The sequence below is a fragment of the Anser brachyrhynchus genome, assembly GCF_964034855.1.
Source record: "Anser brachyrhynchus genome assembly, chromosome: 3".
Taxonomy (NCBI): Eukaryota; Metazoa; Chordata; class Aves; order Anseriformes; family Anatidae; genus Anser; species Anser brachyrhynchus.
In genome coordinates, this window is record NC_137696.1 from 98,515,833 (window position 1) to 98,523,748 (window position 7,916).

Sequence of the window (7,916 nt, forward strand, 5' to 3'; positions counted from 1 at the left end):
TCTGGTGCCGGAATTACAATGATGTTTTGAGTTAATCTGACTAAAGCAAACTGGCAGAAACCGTGTAGTCATGTCTCACACCAGCTAGAATTTTGCAGCTATCAATACACTGTCTATTCCCAATATTTCTAGCACCTAAAACATACTAAATTATTAGAAAACAGGATTATTTGTTCTGTTCTCGTCGAACTTCATGGTTATGGTTTTGTCAGTGTTGTAACCATTCAGACTTGTTCGACCACTTTCCTTGGCAGGCATTTAAAACCAATTGCTTCTCAGTATCTGGTTTATAATCCGTACTATCTGAAACACTAGTGATTGTTTGTGCAGAGCATGATATGCCTCATAGTCCACATGTCCAGTAATCTGCCTGGCTTCCAAGCGACATTGTTTAATAGCACTGATGAAAAACAGGAATATTCCACAAAATAATTATTATGGCATTCAAATTCCTCATAGCAGTCAATGAGGAAATATATGCAAAACAAGCAGAGAAATGAAAAAGTGCTGCACAGATTAAAAAAAATGATCAGCATGAAATGTCAATAATATTGTCTTTTCTGAACTAATAATTAGTTTTCAACAATTTCTTAATCCTCCACTACCTTTGAGGTGTATTACATAAAGTAAAGCATTAGTAATAAAGATGTGAAATGATCTCTGCTTCTGTTTTGTCCTTTGCCTGCTTACCCCACCAACTCCCCTTGACTATTAACAGTACAGTGCCTCCTTACCCATTAGGAAAACACATAATAAATGAATGGGCCAAACTCCAGCTCAGCCTCATCTCTGGAAGTAGCAAAGTCAATTTACACTGGCTCCATCAATTCTCTCTACAGTAACACCTGTCTTGTCACATGCTGTTCTCCAGACTGAAGATCTTCTATGGACTCTGAAAGGAGGAACGAGCTCTGAATTTTTCATTTCCCAGACTACTTAAAATTTGTCCAGAACCACAATCCTAAAAAATGGCATGTGCAGTGAATAAGCCTGGACAGTATCATTTATTTTCAGAAAATTACTCTGCAATTACATTACTAAGAATTTACAGAAACACATTGTAAGACCTTGCACAGAGTTGCAAACATTATGCTGTACCCAATCAATCTACCTTGCTAACAAAGAAGGCTTCAGTATATTGAAAAAAGGTTGTTTTCATTTGGAGTTTTAATTGTGAATGTATTTTTATGATACAACATCTCATCTCTGGGACTTACCCCATTAACCCCATCATATAAGAATAAAACAGCTGTCAAGAGCTTCCACTTGTTACCAAACCTGGGACAGCATCAAACCAGCAATATCATCATGATCTTGCAACCACTATCTAACCACTGATACAAAGTCCAAACATGACTTTTATTTTAAAATATGCTTACTCCAGAATAGCTGTAAAGATCATATTTCCAACAAGAATCTGGTTGAATCCTGCTGTCAAAACATAAGAGCAACTTTGCTGGATCAGAACAAACATCTATTCAAGCTTTGATAATCATAGAATCACAGAATGGTTTTGGGTTGGAAGGGACCTTAAAGATCATCTTGTTCCAACCCTCCTGCCATGGGCAGGAACACCTCCCACTAGACCAGGTTGCTCAAAGCCCCATCCAGTCTGGCCTTGAACACTTCCAGGGATGGGGCATTCACGGCTTCTCTGAGCAACCTGTGCCAGTGCCTCACCAGCCCCATAGGAAAAAATTTCTTCCTAATATCTAGTCTAAACCCACCTTCTTTCAGTTTAAAGCCATTACCTCTTGACCTATCACTACAGGCCTGAGTAAAAAGTGTCTCCACAAAGTATGTCCAGCAGGTGAAGATAGGTGATCCTTCCCCTCTACTCAACATTGGTGAAGCTGTCTGTGGGGTGTTCAGGGACCTGCAGTACAAGAGAGACCTAGACAAACTGGAATGAGTCTAACGTAGGGCCACCTAGTTGCTGAAGGGACTGGAGCACCCCTCCTATGAAGAGAGGTTGAGGGAGTTGGAGCTGTTCAGCCTGGAGAAGAGGAAGGTGATGGAGAAGAAGATGGATCTTATCAGTGTCCATAAGTATCTGAAGGGAGGGTTCAAAGAGGCTGAAGCCAGGCGCTTTTCAGTGGTGCCCAGTGTCAGGACAAGAGGCATCAGGCACAAACTTTGGGAAAGATGACAAAACAAGGTGAACACAGAATGATTTTTTCCCTGGTAATACTTTTATAGCTTTCAGTAATCTGAGACTCAGGGACTTTCAGAACAGAGATCTTCCACGAATTCTTACATAAATTTTGTCTAATTGCTTTTTGGGCCCATTTATACTCTTGGCATCCACAACATCCTATGGCAATGAGTGCTACAATGTGATTATGTGTCACAAGAAAAATACTTCCTTCTATTTGTTTTAAAGCTGTTGCCTGGTAATTTCATTTTTTTCTGCACTGTTTTTATGTTGTGGGAAAGAGTGAATAGTTATTCCCTACTCACCCTTTCAATGTGTATCACATATCCTGCATATTTCTCTCCAATTTCTCCATATTTATCTCTTTTCCATACTGAAGATTATTAGTTTATTTAATCCTCAAATGAAAACATTCCAAATCCACATGATATATATATATTTTTAACCCATTTTACTGTGTTCTTTTTGGGTAGAATCAGAGTGTCTTATTTCCATTTGATTCTTTACTGTTTTCATAATCCTGTTCTATTTTCTGTTGTGATCTCCTGAACATTGAAAAAAATGTTTTCACAGAATTACAGAATTGTAGGGGTTGGAAAGGACCTCAGAAGATCATCAGGTCCAACCACCCTGCCAGAGCAGGTTCCCTAGAGCAGGTTGCCCAGGTAGGCGTCCAGACAGGCCTTGAATATCTCCAGGGAAGGAGACTTCACAGCCTCCCTGGGCAGCCTGTTCCAGTGCTCCGTCACCCTCACTGTGAAGAAGTTCTTTTGCATGTTGGTGCAGAACTTCCTGTGCCCAATTTTGTGGCCATTGCCCCTTGTCCTGTCCCCACAAACCACTGAAAAGAGGTTGGCCAAATCCCTCTGTCTCCCACACTTAAGATATTTGTAAACATTGGTAAGATCCCCTCTCAGTCTTCTCTTCTCAAGGCTGAACAGACCCAGGTCTCTCAGTCTTTTCCTCATAGGGAAGATGCTCCAGGCCCTGTACCATCTTTGTGGCCCTCTGCTGGACTCTTTCCAGGAGATCCCTGTCTTTTTTGTACTGGGAAAGAGAGAACTTACTATAAATTACTAACTATAACTTACTATAAATTACTAACTTACTTATAGTAAGTTCAGAGAACTTACTATAAATTTTACTTCCAGTACTGCCTTCCTGATGGTCATTTAATATTTAATCTTATGTTCCACAAATTATAGTTTATTTCCATTCACGGTATGTATGGATTTGCATTCATGAAGGATGAATTTTATTTACCATTCTATCAAACGTGTATGCTGTACCATAAGACTATTCTGCTACTTTTTCTTGTCAGCTCCTGTGCTGACTATTGTAATTAATTTTGTACTATTTGGAGATTTTTTTTTGTCGCACTATTTACCTCTTCACAAGTTCACTTAGGAAAATTTTTATACTATATATAAAATATCACATATATACATGACGTATATGTTATATATATAATAATGTCACATGCTTAAACACTTATACCTGAGAGACTTAATGTTCAATTCTTTTAAAAGAGCTTTGTCAAAGAATATTTTCAAAAGCTTCTTGAAAATCTAAATTTAACTAATTCAAGAAAGAGTTTTAAATATTAATTCCTTAAGGTAATTATTGCTTATGAGTTTGATGATAGGATAGAAATAATTTACAGTTTTCAATTAGGGGTTAGGATTTAGCCATGTTTATGATGCAAAAATGTCTAGAATTGACACCTATCGGTGTCTAATCCACCATGAAGAAAAGCTCAGGGGAGCAGCAGAAAGTTGCTTTTTGATTCTCTCCAGTTTTCAGTTTACCACTTTTCTTTGTTTCCAGTGGAAGACAGTGGGCTAAGTAATATTCCAAAACCTGTGCTGGTGATGGACACAGGAGGAAAAAAGCTGGAAGCTTTAGTTTTTAAAATCAGGATTTCAGGTAGCTGGTATGTAGATATCCACAGTAGCTACCAATCTAGAAGACTTGGATATCACTGTAGCCAGAGATATAAATCATGTTGTGTTCCACTGCCGGTCTTCACTAATACGGTTGTGCAGACAAAAATAGCTTCCTATGATTGGATAGCTTTGTCAAAAGATACCCTACAGAAGAGCTCAACAAACTGGTGGAAAGCTAGTCTGGAATGAGAATCTTCCATGGGAAGAAAAATAGGAAAATTTTACTGTTTTTATCTTTATTATTTTTGGGAAACCATGACTACTTTTTATGTATTTTATAGTCTTGGCCCCACAAGGTATTGTTTCCCCAGCAGAGACATTTTGTTATTCTGTAGCTCTCTTCTGGCCTCTTTTTTGCTCCTTAAGCATATAAGCTAGACATACTACTATACTGTGATAATGGTGATCCTTATGGGATCACGGGATAAAGAAGCAGCAGAGATGTCACAAAATGTAAATGTACGTAGTCTTAACTTCAGGGAATAGGAGCCAAGTGTATCTCAGCTTCAATGTGTGAAACTTGACAAGTCAAGGAATACCTAAATTTAATCAGAGACAGATACAATTCTTGCCAAACCTTCTAGTATTTCTCTCTGCAGTTTTGCTGGCTTGTAGCCATTCTTAATTGGAAACAAGACAGAATTTAATCTCTGAACAATATACAAAATTCACTATGACCTACCTTTCAAGTCATCATGGAAATTGAATTTTCTTTGTCTGGGAAAAGATTTTAGAATATGGCCCATGGTGTCTGTCAAATATCAGTTGATTATGAATAGAAATCTTCATGCTTGGGTAAAAAACCCAAACTCAAGATGGGGAATGAGAACATGAGATTGCTTCATAAGGGATGACAACTTAGAAGAATTTTAAATATCTGTAACTGTTATGTTCTTAAAGGTGTAGTCCACTAAATATACACAAATAAAAAATGTGGGTTTCAGGTGGCTGAAAATTTGACATGACCTGTAGAAGAAAATACATCTGAATAGAAATACGTAATAAATCTGCACTACTTCTTAATCTACTGTTCCAACATAAAAGAAACATAAACAAGTCCAGGTATTTTATCCTTCATTAACAATATTGAACCCCTGGAGCCTCATTATATTTGTGTTTTGCCTCCTGGACTTCAGTTATGCACCTAAACTTGGACATATTTATTATACACATGTGATTCGAGATCTTTTTATGCAAGATAGAAATTCATTATAGGAATAGAGCAGAATTGTTGACTTCAAGTCAACAGTGAATTTTGAGATTAGAATAAGAAAATAAAAGTTCATTTGGTACATCATTTGCTTCCCCCCCCCATCTTTTTCTGTTACCGTAGTAATCCTCATTTATCTAAATATATTTAATATTCAGATATTTCACAAATAATGACAACAAATAATTCATCAGCTAAAGTGCTTTCTTTGACTCTGTATTCCGTATTTTTCTAGTTTCCGTGTTTGGTAACCAGAAAATTACCTTTAGGATTTCTTATTAGTTTGCTACTCATCCAATATTTGAGGTAATTCCTAATTCTGCCCATTCCTATTTCTGAAAGTTGTTCTGGGCTATACATGCAGAACCTTCTTTTTCATATCAGTATAGATGAGAGCCTGTAGAGTTTACAGTCACAAGGTATTGTTTCAGCTGCTTGGTTGGAACATAGGCTTACTTACAAAGTACCCACTACTTCATAGTGAGAGGGGATATTTTATGCTTTCACTAAACTTGAATTGAACCAGAATTCATAGTAAAAGTTATTAAACTTTCAGGATTCACAGCTTTTTGTTTTTTTTTTTTTTTTTTCATCAGTAGTCCTTTGAGTATTTGTGAAGAACAATACAGCCTCATGAAAAACTAAAGAATCTATGTTATTAAACACCACATGTACATATGAATCTTCCTGAAATGAGGGTAAAGAAATTAAAAAAAAAAAAAAAAGAGGCTAAAGAAGCACTAGAAAACAACACAATTTGCTCGAAGTGTTTGCTTCATGGTGTATCAAATGCAGATTGCTGAGCTCTTGTGTAAAATGTGTCATTTAGAATACCATCTCATCTTCCTATTAGAAGCAATTATTGGTTCTTGCAGCTACCCCTTGTATTATTTGCACTTGGATTATAAAGTAGGGTTATTTCTTTGTGAAAATCTAGACCAAGAAATAGTAATTTGGTTTCATTTCTTGACTTTCAGTGCCATTTCTGAAAGGATTAGCTCATATAAAAGAACTCAGCCATGAAATGTTCTTCCCTTGAGACAACCCGTTCTCATTTAAGTCCACAGCCATGTACCACAGAGTTGTGTTTGCCTCTCATTTAGCACAGCCTGACAGGCTGACTTCAACAGCCTTTGTATAGGCAGGATGTAGGTATGCATACTGTGTTCAGAAGCAAAACAGAATAGAATAGAATAAAACAAAACAAAACAAAACAAAACAAAAACCAACCTTGATTCTCATCAGGGAACAATTTTGGAGACCTGTAAGAAATCATTTATATTTTTCACTCTGAAAAGCACACAGAATCCCCAAAGTTTATACAGAGGAGTACTTTCTAACCCAATTACATGTCCAAGTAGCTTGGCAAATCTCTATTCGCAGTAATTTGAATCTAAAACTGAGTAACTTTTGCCCTTGTTCTGGTTACTGGTATTTCTGGAGTACACAAGCTAGCTTTTGGGTTTCCTGGTTCCCTTAATGTCATCTGATATCCATGATTGTGCTGGCCTTGACTGTAGAGCTACTCCTTTTATTTACTCACGGGACTCTTGTCCATTCCCAAGTTTTAAACTGTATTCGATCCTCCTGCTGCCAAAAGTAACTATAACAGAGACTGAGGTTTTTAGGGCCCAGCATCATAAGATTAGCTTTTGTCTGGGATTTTCCTTTTCCTGTGAGGAATGATGCAGTAAGCTCCCTTACTGTCTGTCCTTCAACCAGATACAGCTGATGTGGGTATATCAGACCTATTTACCTTGTGGATGATGTGTGGGAGTAATGCCTACACATATGGAACACAAGAGCATAAAGTAAGTAGAAGTGCCAAAAAAAATAGTCATAATTATTTCTTATTTCAGGACATTTATTATTAATACTACCCTATAAGTTGTTAAAAGACTGGTGCTCTTTAGACATAGAAAAGTTGTGCTTATCACAGAAAAATATAGTTTCTATCTATTCTGCTGCAGCCCACTCTCAGTCAAGTGTGGACAGTGGCATGAACAAGTCATTCTGCTCATGTCCTTTGTGGAAATAAAGCATTTGGAGAAGAAGAGAAGACCATTTTACTGGGCTGTGAATACAAAACACAAGAGGGACCTTCACCCTGTAGCACTGTAATTAGGGCACACACCTGGAGAACAGGACCCTGGATTTTGAAAAGTTTCTCTACTGGCTGTTGATATTAGAGCATCATAGATATAATATATAAACCCCTATGGAGAAGTACCAGTGTTTAGAACTCTACTCCTCTGTTTACCCAGGAAAGTACTTTTGCCTACTTTGTCGTGTTTCCTCTTGCTTTTTATTGTGTGGCCAAATGACTTTTATGTTCTCTGTAGAATGAAATTTCCAGCAAAAATACTGAACCGTGCCATTTTTATTCAATTAATCTCTTGTCTGTTGTGTAAGGTAGTCAAAAGTTATGTGTGCTTAAATTTCCTCAGCAGCACAGAGTGCTGAGGTTGCATATCCACCTTGCTAAAGGAGATGTGATATCAAACTGATGTTCATGTTTAAAGTTTAAAGGGCAGATCTGTGTCCTCAACCTTTGTGTTCTAAATAAGCACAGTGCTCACTGACAAATTCTTCAAGGTGTAGCTTT